The sequence below is a fragment of the Notothenia rossii genome (assembly GCF_949606895.1).
Source record: "Notothenia rossii genome assembly, chromosome: 2".
NCBI classification, from domain to species: Eukaryota; Metazoa; Chordata; class Actinopteri; order Perciformes; family Nototheniidae; genus Notothenia; species Notothenia rossii.
The window spans coordinates 76,365,715-76,382,206 of NC_136904.1; the positions used below are offsets into that span (position 1 = coordinate 76,365,715).

General features: G+C 43.4%; 1 long non-coding RNA gene across 2 annotated transcripts; it reads left to right on the forward strand.

Moving 5' to 3' along the window:
* The first annotated feature begins 8,496 nt into the window (after nt 1–8,496).
* On the forward strand, nt 8,497–10,188 carry LOC307029819. Of its 2 annotated transcripts, none has more exons than XR_013805412.1 (3): nt 8,497–8,951; nt 9,131–9,634; nt 10,072–10,188. It is a non-coding gene; the product is annotated as an uncharacterized lncRNA (long non-coding RNA). The 2 variants fall into 2 exon arrangements; XR_013805413.1 differs by lacking the exon at nt 10,072–10,188 and having other exon boundaries at nt 9,131–9,407; nt 9,536–9,631.
* The last annotated feature ends 6,304 nt before the right edge of the window (nt 10,189–16,492 follow it).

Below are 16,492 nucleotides of genomic sequence, written 5' to 3' on the forward strand. Positions count from 1 at the left end.
TTTATAACAAATACGTCTTCATATTATATTATTATTATATCAGGTGCCAGTGTGGGAACTGCTCAATCATGGAGGATGAAACATCAAGCATATGCTGCTGTGAAATTGCTAAAGTCTTTGCTGAGGTTGACAGATGGGTTTCATCATCACGACAGTCTTGTGAATGTATCACAGAACACCCAAAATGTGCCCCACAAATAACGCTGGTTTCACTGGCGCACTGCCAATTTTTTCTTGTGTTCCGCACAAATCGCTCCCATTTCTCCCGTAAAACCTTCTCTTTCGGGAACAAATGAACGGTAAAACCATCCCGATTGGTGTTGCTACACCCGCCAACGACACACCTCTTCACCATGATCCGGAAAAAACAAGACAAACTCGGAGATAAACACTGATACACAAAGTTGACATGCGGCTATACCAGCAATGCTACACTGTGTGATGCTGGGACGGGCTGAACTCACCAGGATTCGCGGAACCACACGTGACGTCACGACACAGCACCAAGCAGCGGCAAGTTTGAATCCAGACTTTTCTGGATACCTCTGAATTTGACCCATTTTCCCGATATTAACAAGTGATTTACAGCAAATAGGAAACGATATTCGATCTATATCACGTGTTACTGGAATAAGACCCAACAAGTTAATGCATTTTGAAACAGTTCTATGATCTTTCAGCTACAGTAAATTACGCAAGATAAGGACTTTAAACCAACCACAGCAATACATGAAAAGCAACAAGGATTGAGAAACTCCAAGCAATAAGTGCTTTCAGTGCACACACACACACACACTCAGATTCACACACAAACACTCAAGCTGTGCATCCCTCCCTAATCCAGGCAGAATGGGGCCTGTAATACAGCGACTCATCCCTCCTGGTAGACCCCGGTTCGTCTTTTATCTCCCAGGGACTGTTTACCTCAAGTAATTAGGCCATTCGTCACCCTAATGGGAACATCCCCCTCCACTAAATAACTTCTCTTTCTCCAAGCAGGCTTACAATCATGGCACAGTGTCTTGGGAGGTAGGTGGCACTCCTCCTAGGCACGGTGCCATAGGGGGCAGGACATCAAATCTGTCAACATTTCTTATCAGATAGCCATTCATGTCTCATAATACACTGGAGCAGGCTGTAGGGGTAAGCAAGGTCTGATAAAAGAAATGCAATGTGCAATTCCAAATGTATTTTTGTGATTGATTAGAAGCTTCTGGGGGGGATCTGCTATGGGTGGAATGCAGGTCTTTGCAGGGCAGCTATACTTGTATAGAGAACTTTGCCTTTGAAACTTGATGTGTTTTTGAGTGTAACATGGATTTAGAGAGAAAGATTAAGTCAACCACATGGGTTGTACTGTCTGACAGAACGATTTCTCCCTTATTTTGAATACAGGCTTTATGTGTAAATATTATTATCCTGTCAGACAGAGCTCTTGAGATAGTTCAAGGCAACTGCTATTACTACAGTAGTGGTGTTCAGGGACACTTGTGGGCAATAACTACTATTTTTTTTTCTCTGTGCGTTTATCAGGTTTCATGGCCAAACTTTACTAATGCAGACACCTGGATTCTGTCCATGTAACACTTGCTACACAGCTTCCAGGAGCCCTTTATATGTATGCAAAATCACGCATCAGATTTATTTTTAACAAGCAAGCACCGCATAATGAGCTATTTTACCATAGAGCTGAACATGTTGATGGTGCTGGCATGTTATCTCAACGGCAGGTGTGTTGTCAGTAAGAACTACTTGGGAAAACCTTATCTTGAGTGGAGGTCAGTGAAACCAAATAATTACTCATTATTTCCCCCTTGAAGAAGCTCTAACTCTCCACTTTAGAGTGAACAATGGCTATTGTGACATGGACAGACAGCGTGGACAAAGCCCGGCGAAGAGAAGGAGAGTATATTAATGAAACACCGGTGGGAGCAGTGCTGATGAGAGATTGGCGAGTTGATGGCTCCGGCAGTACTGCCATTCCATTCATTACCCTGTCCTGCTGTATCGGCACAGGCTGAAGTCCAAAGCCTTGTCTCGTCCGCAGGGGAATGAGTGGACGAGCCGGACTCTTCATCTACCTCTCTGATCACTACTCACCTCTCTGAGGGTGCTATTGTGTCCTGTCCCTCTTCATTAAGATAGGCCTTAATGGACTTTTCCAGGCCTCTATGCTTGCAGAGAGATAGAGACGAGGGAGATGTAAAAGGGCACAAGAGGCTGTGGATGAATGTGTTCCCCTTCTCTTTTCAGCTACACAACAGGTTTGACTGGTTGAAAAGAGTGTCCCTTTCAATAAAGAAAGAGCTCCCTTTCAATATTTGGTCTCACATAGAGAGAAAGGAAAATATGGGGAACATGGAGGCAGAGTATTCCTCTGTTCCAAGGTTCTTTCTATGAAGGGTTATGGTTCTGGCGTGCAGTCCTCTGTGTTGTGTTGTGAAATTATTATTTAGGAAAAATAAGCCAATGTACAACAATAACCCACCCCCAACATGTTGGAATGCATTTTTATACACATAGTGGAATTATTTTCAAAAGCATGTATTTTCTTTGAACTTTGAATTTTCAAGCACAATTCTGAACATGTCACTTGATAATGCAAGATATTCGTCTGATGTTATATGCTATTCTGTACATCTACAGGAGTGACGTAGTCTAATGGTCATCACCTATTTTTAAGCCACTGGATACAACAATAATAAACAACACACCTGATTGTGTGTCTAATGTAGACAGAGCTGCCTCATTCCCCCCATGCCCCACAGCTCAGATAGATTTCGTATTCTGAAAAGGGTCACTCTCATTAGTCAAACCCTTGTATGGCACGGTAATGAATTAAATTAGGTAGATCATTAGCCTGTGATAGGCAAACGCATTTGAAGTACATGTGCCTTCTCTGGTTTCAACACTGATGAGGATGTTATCAGAATAGGAAGGCGTGTTTCATTGTTAGGTTGTTTGGCGGCTCACCTTTGAGGGATTTACACAAGGCAGGGGAATGAAACCAATTTCCATGCACCTGATCCTGATTGCTTGAAAAACTGGTAGCACAGTTTAACATGCTGAGAATAAAAGAGAAACATTAAAAAGGCTTAACTGTTCTGTATAAGGCCTGGGCAGCACCACCTCTACACTGCTATTGTAGCTGTTATTCTCGTTACATCTCTATTACATTGGTAACATTTCAGTGTTACAAAAAGCACAGTTTTGATCACAGAATTAATAAAAAATGGTTGAGGCTCATGCTGCTTTTCTGCGCGCAGTTGTTATTCTTTTCCCCCCTGATTTTAAATATGGAATCCGGCTGATGGGTGCTGCACATACTACTAGAGGTTTCTCAATACTCTAATTTCTCCTCCTCGACTCCTATCCTCTATTCCTATCCTCGAGTCTAAGTGCCGCCCACAGGAGATGCGAGCGGAGGACTGAGGAGGGGAACCAAGGAGAGAGGAGGGGAAGCAGCAGGCGGTTAGAGAAATGAGAACTCCTCTCCTCTGAGCGGTCATTTTAAAGAAATGTCCATTAATGATGACAGGAGGCACAGCAGCACTCTGTCTTATGGACAGATGTGTTCATGACGACTTATATTTACTATAAATTCATTGACAGTGCGGTATAACGAGACAATAACAGGCTACAGATGCGGACACACACACACACATAAATATATAAAATTTCAGAATCAAACAAGTATGAGAGCACTCTCATAATAACGCAACACAATCAGAGGCTGGACATACCCCCCCCTATCTCTGGTCGCTGAAATGGGGGATTAAAATTACGCGCCAAGAGTTGTATTTACAAGTATTAAAAGTAAGCATAGGACACCAAACCAACTGTCACGGTTTGTGAAACAAGCAGGACCCAAATGCAGATATAAACTGAAACTTCCTTTATTTCAAGGCTATGATCTATATACACAATGACGAACAGAACACTCACCGCAGAACTAGTCAGGGAACAAGATGAACCGACCAAGACAGACAGACAACACAGAACTTAAATACACACAAGTCTCAATCACACAACAAGACACAGGTGAGGAGGGAGGAGAAAACACAGGGGCCCAGGTGAACATAATCAGACAGTTAGACACACCAGGGAAACTAATGACAAGAGGAAAACACAGGGAAAAGGACCAGACAATAACCCAAAGGAAAACATGACATGGAAAACAGCAAAAACACCCAAACCTACAAAACTATAAACGTGACATAACATGAGAATCGTGACATAACCCCCCCCCTCAAGGGACGGATTCCAGACGTCCCAAAAAAACAAAAATCCAGCAGGGTGGGTGGAGGGGGTCTGGAGGACGGGTCTCGGGCGGACGGCCCGGGGGCAAGGCAGAGTTCAAGAAAGGGGAATTCGGGCGAACGGCCCGGGGGCAAGGCAGAGTTCAAAAAGGGGAATTCGGGCGGACGGCCCGGGAGCAAGGAAGAGTCCAAGGAGGGGTGAAGACCAGACGGCTCCGGAGGCCTGTCAGGAGCCGGTGTCGGCAAGATCCCCCATGGAAGAGGACACAGGACCGGCAGGACCCCCGGCAGGAGAGCAGTCGGCAGAATCCCCAACGCGACAGGACATGGAGTTGGCAGGACCCCCAGCGGAAGAGTAGTCGGCGGGACCTCCAACGTGGCAAGACATGGAGTTGGCAGGACCCCCGGCAGAAGAGGAGTCTGCGGGACCTCCAACGGCTCAGGACATGGGGTTGGCAGGACCCCCGGCAGAAGAGTAGTCTGCGGGACCTCCAACGGGACACGACATGGAGTTGGCAGGACCCCCGGCAGAAGAGTAGTCTGCGGGACCTCCAACGGCACAGGACATGGGGTTGACAGGACCCTCGGCAGAAGAGCAGTCTGCGGGACCTCCAACGGGACCAGACATGGGGTTGGCAGGACCCCCGGCAGAAGGGCAGTCTGCGGGACCTCCAACGGTTCAGGACATGGGGTTGGCAGGACCCCCGGCAGAAAGGCAGTCTGCGGGACCTCCAACGACACTAGAGTGGGTTGGTTCGCCAACAGAACACGGGGAGCTGGCGTCGGACGGACAGCCAACAGGAGACGAGGTGCTGGAGTCGGCCGGTATGCCGACAGGACTCGGGGAGCTGGCGTCGGATGGACAGCCATCAGGACACGGGGAGCTGGCGTCGGACGGACAGCCAACAGGAGACGAGGTGCTGGAGTCGGCCGGTATGCTGACAGGACACGGGGAGCTGGCGTCGGACGGACAGCCATCAGGACACGGGGAGCTGGCGTCGGATGGACAGCCAACCGGAGACGAGGTGCTGGAGTCGGCCGGTATGCTGACAGGACATGGGGAGCTGGCGTCGGACGGACAGCCAACAGGAGACGAGGTGCTGGAGTCGGCCGGTACGCCGACAGGACTCGAGGAGCTGGCGTCGGGACCATGGTTACTGGAGCCGGCACTGAAGCCGGGACCATGGCTGTAAGGTCCGGTTCTGGAGCCGGAAAAATGGCTGTGTGGGCCGGCACTAGACCCGGAAACATGGCTGTAAGGTCCGGTTCTGGGGCCGGAAACATGGCTGTAAGGTCCGGTTCTGGAGCCGGAAACATGGCTGTAAGGTCCGGTTCTGGAGCCGGAAACATGGCTGTAAGGTCCGGTTCTGGACCCGGAAACCTGGCTGTAAGGTCCGGAGCCGGAGCCTGGATCCTGGCTGTATAAGCCAGGTAATGGAGTATGGAAGCAAAGCTGCGTGGGCCGGCACTGGAGCACGGAGCCACGGCTGCTGGGTCTGGCGCTGGAGCCGGAACCATGGCTGTTGGGCGCTGAACCCTGGCCTTGCGTCTCTTAGGAGTTTTTTGGAGGCTTCGTGGACCCCCAAACTCCAGACCAGGCCCCAAGAAAGGGTCAGAAAATGAGGACTGGCTCTCAGGGCTACGTGAAAAAATCCTAAACCACTCGGGCAACAAGCTCCAGAGCCAGGGCTTGCGAGCAACCTCCTGACGTGCCTCCTTCAACGCCGCCTCTCTACCCCGTCTAGATGATGCGCCTTTCCACGTATAAAAAATATACTCCAGAGAATATCCAAGATGTTCCGCCTGTAGCTTCAAAAGGTTTGCTGGGTCCATTTTAAGGTCGGTTCGTACTGTCACGGTTTGTGAAACAAGCAGGACCCAAATGCAGATATAAACTGAAACTTCCTTTATTTCAAGGCTATGATCTATATATATAATGACAAACAGAACACTCACTGCAGAACTAGTCAGGGAACAAGACGAACCGACCAAGACAGACAGACAACCCAGAACTTAAATACACACAAGTCTCAATCACACAACAAGACACAGGTGAGGAGGGAGGAGAAAACACAGGGGCCCAGGTGAACATAATCAGACAATTAGACACACCAGGGAAACTAATGACAAGAGGAAAACACAGGGAAAAGGACCAGACAATAACCCAAAGGAAAACATGACATGGAAAACAGCAAAAACACCCAAACCTACAAAACTATAAACGTGACATAACATGAGAATCGTGACACCAACTGAGACCTGTCTGTCCGCCGCATCTACACATTGTACAACACGCACCTACACACACTGTATCACACACACCTACAGCTCCTAAAGCATAATCAGGCTACAGCCGTTGTGTATTTTATTATGTGAAGCACTAAATGGTCTTAGAAAAATATCAACTCTTTGTTTGTAGATATCTACTAAACTACAGCATACAAATACAGAGAGTAATGTAGGCCTGTTATACTGAGTGATATATATTTTGCACACTGCTCCGCTTTCTGCACGGACCTCACAGCTGTTCTCACTGTAAACATCGCTTTGCGATGAAAGCAGTTCATAAAATAATATCCAGGGGATGCATGCAGAGCTGTCATTGGCTGAGATAAGTCCGGCCGTGCGTCACGCCTCCACCGTTCCCGGAAATGCATCCGCGGAGGAGCCGTGGAGGACCCATCAGTGTCTCCTCGGTTAGAGCTCCTCCAGAGAGCCTCCTCGATGCTCATTTAGATAAATGAGATGTCCAACATGTCGCGCTGAAATACATTTCCGGGTCACTACCGGAGGACCGAGGAGTCGAGGAGGGGAAATTAGAGTATTGAGAAACCTCTACTGTCTTTTGTAGGCTGTAGCGCAGGGTTATTCAATTGCCGTCCGCGGGTCAAATCCAGCCCCGGGGTGATATTTACTGGCCCTTTCAGTATAATGTTAAAAAGTAATCTACTTTTAAGAATTTTTTTTGTTGTTGCCATTATTCCAGAGAGGGTGTTACATTGAGAGATAGAGGGAAAGACATTGCCTGAGAACTTCTGCGGGCTCGGTTTCAAACCCACCTACTAGCTACTGTAGTGGCAACTCCCGTCATTTATTGCATCTCTGCGTGAAGGATCATTTCACCTAAATTGAATCAAATTAAATGATGTTGATGGTAAAAATTAGCTTCACATGTAGGCCAACTGAGTTCTGAACTTGCCATTTAGATCTACAAAGGCCTTGGGGCTATGTTGTTTGAATTAATTAAACACAATATATGCACTCCACTATGCTGTTGTAGTATTTACTGAATCTGAAGCTCTTAATATGATTCCTCATATTTCAAGCCATCTTTTTCCAAGCCCCTTGCTTTGGATCATTTTCATCAACCGGCCCCCATTCCAAACTAACTGAATAACCCTGCTGTAGCGTAACCCAGCGCCGTATAGACTGAGAGTTACGTCATCTCCGTTCACTCCAATGGACCACTTTTTTACAGCAATGGCAGATCGTGGAGCCTCTCAATCGTTCCCCGGAAGTTAGCGCCAAGGCTAGCAGAGCTGTAGAGTTGCAGCATAATAGACCGTTCGTGACGGACTTTTAAAAGGTAAGAAGAAGTTTAAAGATTTATATTGCGGATATTATCAGTACATCTGATTCAAATTAACATGTGTATTAAAGGATGTCAGTGGATTATCCCTAAATTAGTAGATTTAGGGAACGTTTACAGATAACAGATTAAGCTAGGATACCGGATCAAGTTAGCAACACACGTTGAACAGCCTTTTAATTGTAAATTCCGTTCTCTTAATGTCATTTCGTCCAACGTTTTTGAATTAGAGAAGAGGGGCTTCTAAACGGGATTGTATGTGGGGGTGGAGGGATTTAAATATTAGATAAATATAACTTTGGTGCGTGTAAGAGTGAGTGTTTTTAGCAGAGCCATATTGTGTCCTTGTGATTATGTTGATTATTACCTGTCTGTATAATGTTGCAGCTCAGCTGATTTTGGATTGATGGCAAAGGGAGAGGGACTTAAGTGAGAGTGAAAACACAAGGTAAGTTTAATACTACTGTTTTATATAAGTAAGCATACTAAACATGTATTCTATCACTGTATTATATAAGTAATCTTGTTAGTAACCTACTGTATGGCAGGTGGAGGGGCAGTGATGTTACAGGTGGAGGAGCAAAACTGCAAGACTGCAAACTCACAAGACAGAGAAATCGAAGTTTGTTCTCCAGAGAAGAGGTTGATTTCACTTCATTTATTTCATATTTTCTAAAGATGTGGAAATGGCACAAAAAAAACTTGAGAGCTGTAACCAAGACAACTGTAACAACATGAGTAGAGAGCCACCAAGGTTTTTCAAGTCCCTCTCTTACTCCATTTTGCCAACCCAAACTTCCAGGTACATGACGGGACACCTTGCTTGTTTTTGTTGTTTGCGCTCCTCTGGCTGGGTGCTGGCAGGTGGAGGGCAGTGATGTTGGCAGGTGGAGGGGCAGTGATGTTACGGGTGGAGGGGCAGTGATGTTAGCTGTTACACACCAGGCTCAAACTTAACACATTGCATCCTTCTTTGCAGTGTCCTTATTCCTGGAAGGGGAATCTGCAATTCCTGCAGAGTTTTGTAACCCGTTGGTCCGCACGCAAAGCGAACTTTTAAAGCCTTCTTAATTGTCTCATTGCTCCATTTCATCCCCTTTGTGGTGAGTCTGCCTAATGCCTTAGGTTGGTCTTTTTAAAACGTTCTCTTATATTTCTTGTCCCTAATTTTCATTGTTTTCCTGAGAGCTGCATTTTCCTTCCTGATTTTTCTTAGTGCAGCCTTTGCTTTTTTGGTGATTCCTTCTTGGCTCTTTAATTTTCTCTTTAATTTTTTTAATAGATCTGTTTGACTGGCTGCTGGTTCCCTCGTATGCTGACTGGCTGCTGGTTCCCTTGTATGCTGACTGGCTGCTGGTTCCCTCGTATGCTGACTGGCTGCTGGTTCCCTCGTATGCTGACTGGCTGCTGGTTCCCTCGTATGCTGACTGGCTGCTGGCTGAGTGGGTGGTGTCCACCCTCCCCGTCTCTCCTCACTAGCCATGTCCTCTCTTTCTTCACCCTCACTTTCCTTTCTCTCAGTCTCCTCATCCCTTTTTCCCTCAATCTTTGAGACTAATGTAAGTAGAAGACATGGCACTGTAGATTTTCGAACATTTAAAATATTATACCACTTAAAAATAAGAAATATGACTTTTGTTACTAAGAATTCATACTTATTCTACCTGTGTCACCTTTCACACTATAGCTGTGATCATGAGCTATGGGCTTTGTAGATACAGGTCCCGGGGTGAATCGTGGTGCAGGGGCCCTTCTCTTTTTGACCACAGGGCGATGCACGAAGATGGTGGGTATAGCCTCTGCTCTCAGCCTAGTCTTGCCCTTTTTTGTCTTGACAAACTGGTCTGCATCAAAATGTGACTGCGGAGTGACTTGAGGTTACTTCACACACAGAACAACTCAGTTTTGTCTGCCCACATACATATTCCATAGTGGTTGAATACACAGTATTAGGAAACACTTTATACTTACTGGACATGTTATACTCATTACATACTGTATATAAAATATGACCAAGAATGTGAGACAACTTTATAGAAATTCATATCACATCTGTTACGGATGCCATTTGTCATACTTTGTTAAACTCACAAATAATAAAGTTCCATAACTTCAGTTGGGAACAAAGACCACACCTTGTCTCCCTAAGGCAATTTCCCATCCAATAGGTGTGCTATATAGGTGTCTATAACCCTTTCTCCTGTCTGTTACTCCCTCTTTCAGCACAAGAACCCAAGGGGGATTCAATGGAGCCTGAATACCTGCACTGAGACCCTCACCCTGCACCCTGAGTCTCAACTCTCAGTGTTTTTCAAGCCTTTCCCTGTTTTTTTGTATTAAGCAAAACATTAAGCTTTCCCAATGGTGTGGTTTTCGTTTTGTGAAAAAGTGCAAATGCAGTGTTTGTATATAATTACCTCACATATTTGTTTGCTGTTGGTCATGAAATTGCTCCTGCTGACTTGAGCCAGCCATTTTTTCCTGCGCTCTGTGTCAGTGGGGAAGCAATACATTCATACTCCTTTCTCTGAGCGATTTGAGCATCCCCAGGCAGCACAGCAAACCATGGTGGCGACTAGGAGGCAGCACAGCAAACCAGGACAACACGGAGGAAAAGGCACAGACAAACTGCATGATATGCTATTCAATGTTTATTGAATTCCATGTATTTGCAATGGATGTTCCTAAAACAACACATTTAACATCATCATCATCATCATCATCATGCTGCTGCTGCTGCTAGTCCTTTGATAGTCACCTGTCGGTCTCCTGTCCTTTCGGAAAGCCATAAAGATGACATTAGTCATTTAGATAACTTGTGTCCTCAATTACCATGGGATTACTGAAACTACCATGAATTTAAGAAAATGGTAGAAATTAATCTAATCTGAATTTTGAAGCATTCCTTTAGATCCCCTCCCTCTAAATATATCAATAAACATTAGAAAGTGATGCTCCTGACTACCATACAAGTTTAAGAAGATAATATTGGTTTTAAAGAATTCAAAGCTATAAACAGCAACAGGCTCTTTAACCAAGGCACTGTTAGCCTAACATGTAAACTAGTTGTTCACACTAATCCTAATATTATCACTTAATATTAGCAAATTCTATTTTATTTTTTAAAACATATTGATGTAAATACATACACATATCGATTTGTTGTATAAATATTGCAAATCAAAACCTTTATTCACTAATAATTACCAAAAATCGTAGTTCTATCTCCTGTTATCAATGCATTCACATTGGCCGCCATGAACTTCTGGGGAACGATCCTCGTCTGCATGAACCACGTGACGATAACCGTTTTTGGACTTCCGCTGTCGTAACTCTTCTATCTATATGGCGCTGGCGTAACCTAAGAAACCCTTTAGCACCAACATGTCATCCTAGCTGGTCAGAGAAAAATACTAAGTAACTTTCAAAAGTGTGGCTAAAAAGAGTTTCCTTCTTTTCCCTTTTTTCAGCTAAGAAAATATTATGGTGCGTTTACACAGGGGTCTGCAACCTTTTTGACCAAAAGAGCCATTTTGCTCATTTTTCCCCCAAAAAAATTGTCTGGAGCCGCAAAACATATTTCATAGCTTGATAGCTATAATAAAGTTGTATTTATTGTTATATCAGACAAAAACTACAGTTTTTTTGCATTTATTAGGCTATTTATTACATTGTATAAAACTGTTAACCTCTAATAAGAAAGAAAGAACTCCTATAAAGGAGAATTAAAAATAATACACAGACTACTACTTTAAAATAAATTAAACACAGCACTTGGGGAGTGCTCTGCACATTTGAAGGAAATATACATAATTAAAATGTGCCCACTTTGAAATAAATAAAACATATAGCTGCACCCTAAAAAGAGTTAACGGTGTGGTAAGAATGGAGAAACCAGCTCGAGTGCGCTAGAATTTGAAAATACACAACCGGAAAAAAACTGCCCCTTCCTTCAGACTTCCTTACAGAGCCCCTCCTCCAACACACACGCACGCGCACATGACCAATGAGGGCACGAGATACATTTGTGCTCAGATGGAAGGCTGACAGGCAGGTAGGCCATCCAGTTATTTTAGCCGGGCCGGCTCAGATGATTGGTCGTGCTTTTTACAGCGCTACGGCTTCCAGAGATTATTTTTGTTATGTATTTATTGTCAAAGCATTTAATATATTCATTGCTATCGGGACGTTAAGAGCATTCCATGGAATATAACAAAAAGTGTTTTCTGAAATAAATTACATACCCCATTGAATTAGATTATGACTGAAGATCGTCAGCTGTCTTCCTGTCCCGTGTTGTTCCTCGATACGTAAAGGCTGCAACACCTTTGACAACTTCTCTCTACATATCAAACATACCGGTAAACCAGCATCGTTTGCTGTGAAAACATATAACTCTTTTCAGAATTAAATCCTGTGTTCCTCCGGTACTTTTCTTTGATTTATCCATAGTTTGCTCATCGAACCGGAGGTCAGGTTATTCACCCGCAGGAAGAGGCGCAGGCGCGACCCTAGCAGGATGTGACGCATATTTGAGTTGACCTAATTAAAAACGTTTTGTTTTTTATTTATGTGTCACAGTATCACCTCAAAATACGAAACATTTTCAACCATGCAACAAAATATAAATAGTCCTACAAATACTTTTATTTTATTTCCTTCTTATTTTTGTCTAAGCTCAAGGGAGCCAGAGCAGAGGGCTTAAAGGGCCGCATGCGGCTCGAGGGCCGCGGGTTGCCGACCCCTGCACTACACGCTCTAATTGCTTGAGTTAAACCAAGGCTGTCAGCTGTGTTTACGTCTTTCAAACAAAGGGCTGGCGAGGGGGCGGGGCTCATCTCCATGTAGATACTATGGTACACGTTGATTTCGAAATAACAACATACTGATACCGGTTTGTAAATACCATGAATTAATGCGTGTCTACACAAGACGGTAGGCGATACCCTTTTAAATGTGTGTTTCCTGAATGGAGATCTGATCGATCAGGCTAAGTTAACGTTGTAGCTGCTCCTTCCAACGTCACATAGACATAAATAAAGCAGCGACTGTATTCGCCATGCCATAAACATTCTGTGATTTGGACATTTATAACTTTTCTCACACTTTTACATGAGGCTTTGGCAAATTTGACCTTGTTACATTTCTTCCAAAATAAGCATACCCAATTGCGTTGAAAAATAACATTGTTTTCCCTTTTTCATCCCAACGACTAATTTGAACCCTATTCCCCTAACCACATCTTTTCCTGAATTGATCAACCTTTTTGACCACAAATCTGATGCAAGTCACAATAATATGACCTTGCATACTCGATTAAAAACACACAAAAAAATTCCCCAGATTGTTGTCCCTTTCACATGGCTTTGGTTTGTCGGTACGAAGGACATACAATTCAATACTTGAATGGTGGAGCGTGCAAAGAGCACAGATGAGGCCCTGTTTACTACATAATGGAGACAGAAGGAGAGAGGGACAAACTTGCTTTGGAAGCGAGATATCCTCACCCCATGTTTACCATGGCCGATGAAAAATCTCTGTTTTCTCTGTCTTACATAGAGACACAAACAAACACACGCACACAAAGTCACATCACAAGGACAAAACGCACCATAATCAGAGCTGTGAGTATCCATTATGTTATAAAAGGGGGGAAATGATTGATGCACATATAAATTAAAGTTCAATTGAAGGACGCAGCTCCCAGTTATGGCTGCTATTCATCAATTAGATCCTGAAACACCCCCTTCCAATGAGAAAAAAAAAAAGTGTCCTTCATTACTTTTATATTTTCCTCTGTATGGACACAGCCGATTCATGGATTATTTCTAATTTAAGGGGGAAAGGGCAACCCCCTCACAATTATTTGTAGTTAGTGGAAGGTTTTTTTAACAAAAAAGTATCAAGAGGAAAAAAGCTGGCAGAAATCTAATTAAACCTCTGCCATCAGAAACAAATGTACTCACGGATAGTCTTCTTATCAGTTATTTACTCTGAATGTCAGGGAACTGGATTCTTGAATGTGAGGATTTGCTGCTTTTTTCTGTATTATTTCAATTTAAAACTGCACATTTAAATAAAAATAAACAACACGTTTGGATCTGTGACAAAGCAAGAAGAATACATTACATTTCATGCAGTCGTTCCAAAGTGACTGCATCATGTAGCAGGGGCTTTATATTTTACCTACAAATGTCAAATCTCGGCGTAAGGAGACAAGTTTGCAGCACAATATGTTTCACAGCTCTTTTTCCTGGGCAAAAATAAGATTTTGAAGGGATAAAGCCAAGAAAATAAGATTACCAAACATAAAAAAAAATGATAGCAACAGTAAAGAGGGAATGAAAAAGGGTATGATTTTTGACCCAAATATTGCTACCGAGAGTAAGATTAGTAGAGTCGGGAGGGATGCACTACGGCTATAAAATAGCTCACAATGACAAGGAAGTGTTCATTGATGTTGTGTTTCTTCACTGTATTTCTCAGACATAACATGTATTTTATTTGTTCATTAATTGTGTCCTGTGATGTTTTATCCTGATATTTCTTGTTAGGAAGACCAAATAGTGTTGTCGATGGAAAATGACCATGTATAAATAACATGGAGAACGATATTGCCCCTTTGATTATATGTGGCACCTATTCCCTTCTCTGCATCTCAAGAATCTTTGGAAACAGAGTGCACAGAGAAAGTGACTGCAAGTTTTTCAGCTATTAAAATGGAAAAACATATTTTACTGTTTATATTTTTCAGGCTGAGAGCTCCCAACATATTTTTTGAAGAACCTAACACGTTTTTTCACCATGGCTGTCGATGCTTTCTTTCAAATACAAGACAATGTCTCCCACACTTTTGTACTACCATTGAGCTGAAAACCAATAAAGAACCAAGCTTCCTTGACATTTTGCAGCTTTACCTGTGTCAATTCTACCGTACATTGTTTCTAATCCGTGACACAGAGTCTTGATCAGGTACTTGTTTATGGTGCTGCAAACTAAGGCCATAATCTGCTAGGAAGATATCAGATAGTGTCATCCCTCGGTGGTGTTGAGTGGATAGGAGAATGTCTGGTCGTGACTTTGTGTGCAAAGTAGGGGATTAACTGAGAACAAAACAGAGTAAAGGAGAAAAGAAGAGAAACAGAGAGAGACCATGTAGAAGTAGGATGATGACAACAAGGCCTCCGTTTGGAAGGAATAAACAGAATCATGAAACATTCTTAAAATGACATGCAAGACCATGACCATAATTAATAAAGGACTCTGGATGGCTGTTATGTTAAGCTGCCAGTGTAACAGGGCTCAAGATTAATGGAATCCTTTTTTAATACAGAAAATGTGTTTGGAAGGAACACAACGGAGCCTTCTTCTCATGCTGTTATTTCTGTCACTGGGAGGAGAGCTAGTTAGCTGTAAGCAGCAGGGTTTCCACCAGTGAATAGCAAGTTATTGGAGTGTGCGTACAGATTGGGCTACTCATGAGTTAATAAATGCCTCAGCCGCTTAAGACCAAAGCCGAGTTCCTGTGTTTAGCCTGACACCTGCTATGTTAAAGTGGACCTATCATGCTATATTTGAATAATATAGTGTAAGACCATACCTATATAAGGCATATTTATACTTTTTATTTTTCAAAATACCAAACAGATCATGCATTTTAGCCATTCCTCATTTCGCTCAATTTAACACTGTCTATGCATGGGCTGATTCTGTGAGAACAGCACCATCTACAGGCCTGGCATATGTACTACAGCGTCTCCAGCGCTTTCGAACGGCAATGTCCGTGGCTGTCTCCTCCTGATTGGTGGAGTTGGTCCAATAGCCGTAGCGCCACTTCTGTGACGTCACAGAAGTGTTCAAATCTGGATCAGTCTGTATCAGATCCGTTGCAGCACCTTTTTAAGAGATTTGGGTATGGAGGAAAATAAAGAGGGTTGTGTTTTCTGACACTTGGTGAGTTCCCTGGAACACCGGGGACACATATTCATGTATAAAAGACGTACAACAGTGCATTTTGCATGATAGGTCACCTTTAAGAGAATGACATTAGCCCATGTACAATAGTTAAAAACAACCAAATGCACTTTCTGTTGAGTAGGGCCTTACAGTATAGGCGGTTTGCACAATGATATTTCTAACAACCTGGGGTCCATCACATACGTTGTCATATTTATTTATATATATATATATATATAATGAAATGTCAGTGAAGCAGTCAAACACTGTTCTAGGGTTCAATGTTTACCTTATTTTTTGGGAATAGATCTCTCCTTTATCAGTTGTAAAAGAGAGGTACACAAATGAAAGATTCTGTGTTGTGCATCTTAATACATGATTGTTTACATAAAGAAATCTGCATCATAGCATTCACTATAGTGTTGAAAGGTCCCCTTCACACTACTGTGTACGATTCACAGAGTGAGGGAGGGAACAACAGCCCATACACTCACATACGGACGGTCTGCATCCACTACCGAAATCTTCTAGTGCAGCGGTGCACTTGTAGCAGTAGTTTCACACATTCCCTCACATTATAAATTACCATGAGAAGTGAAAGAGAGATTAGAGTGCAGATTAGTGAGACTCCATTATTGTATGTCCCAAATGGTTTTGAAATCAATGGTCCAACCCAAGAGCGTGATTA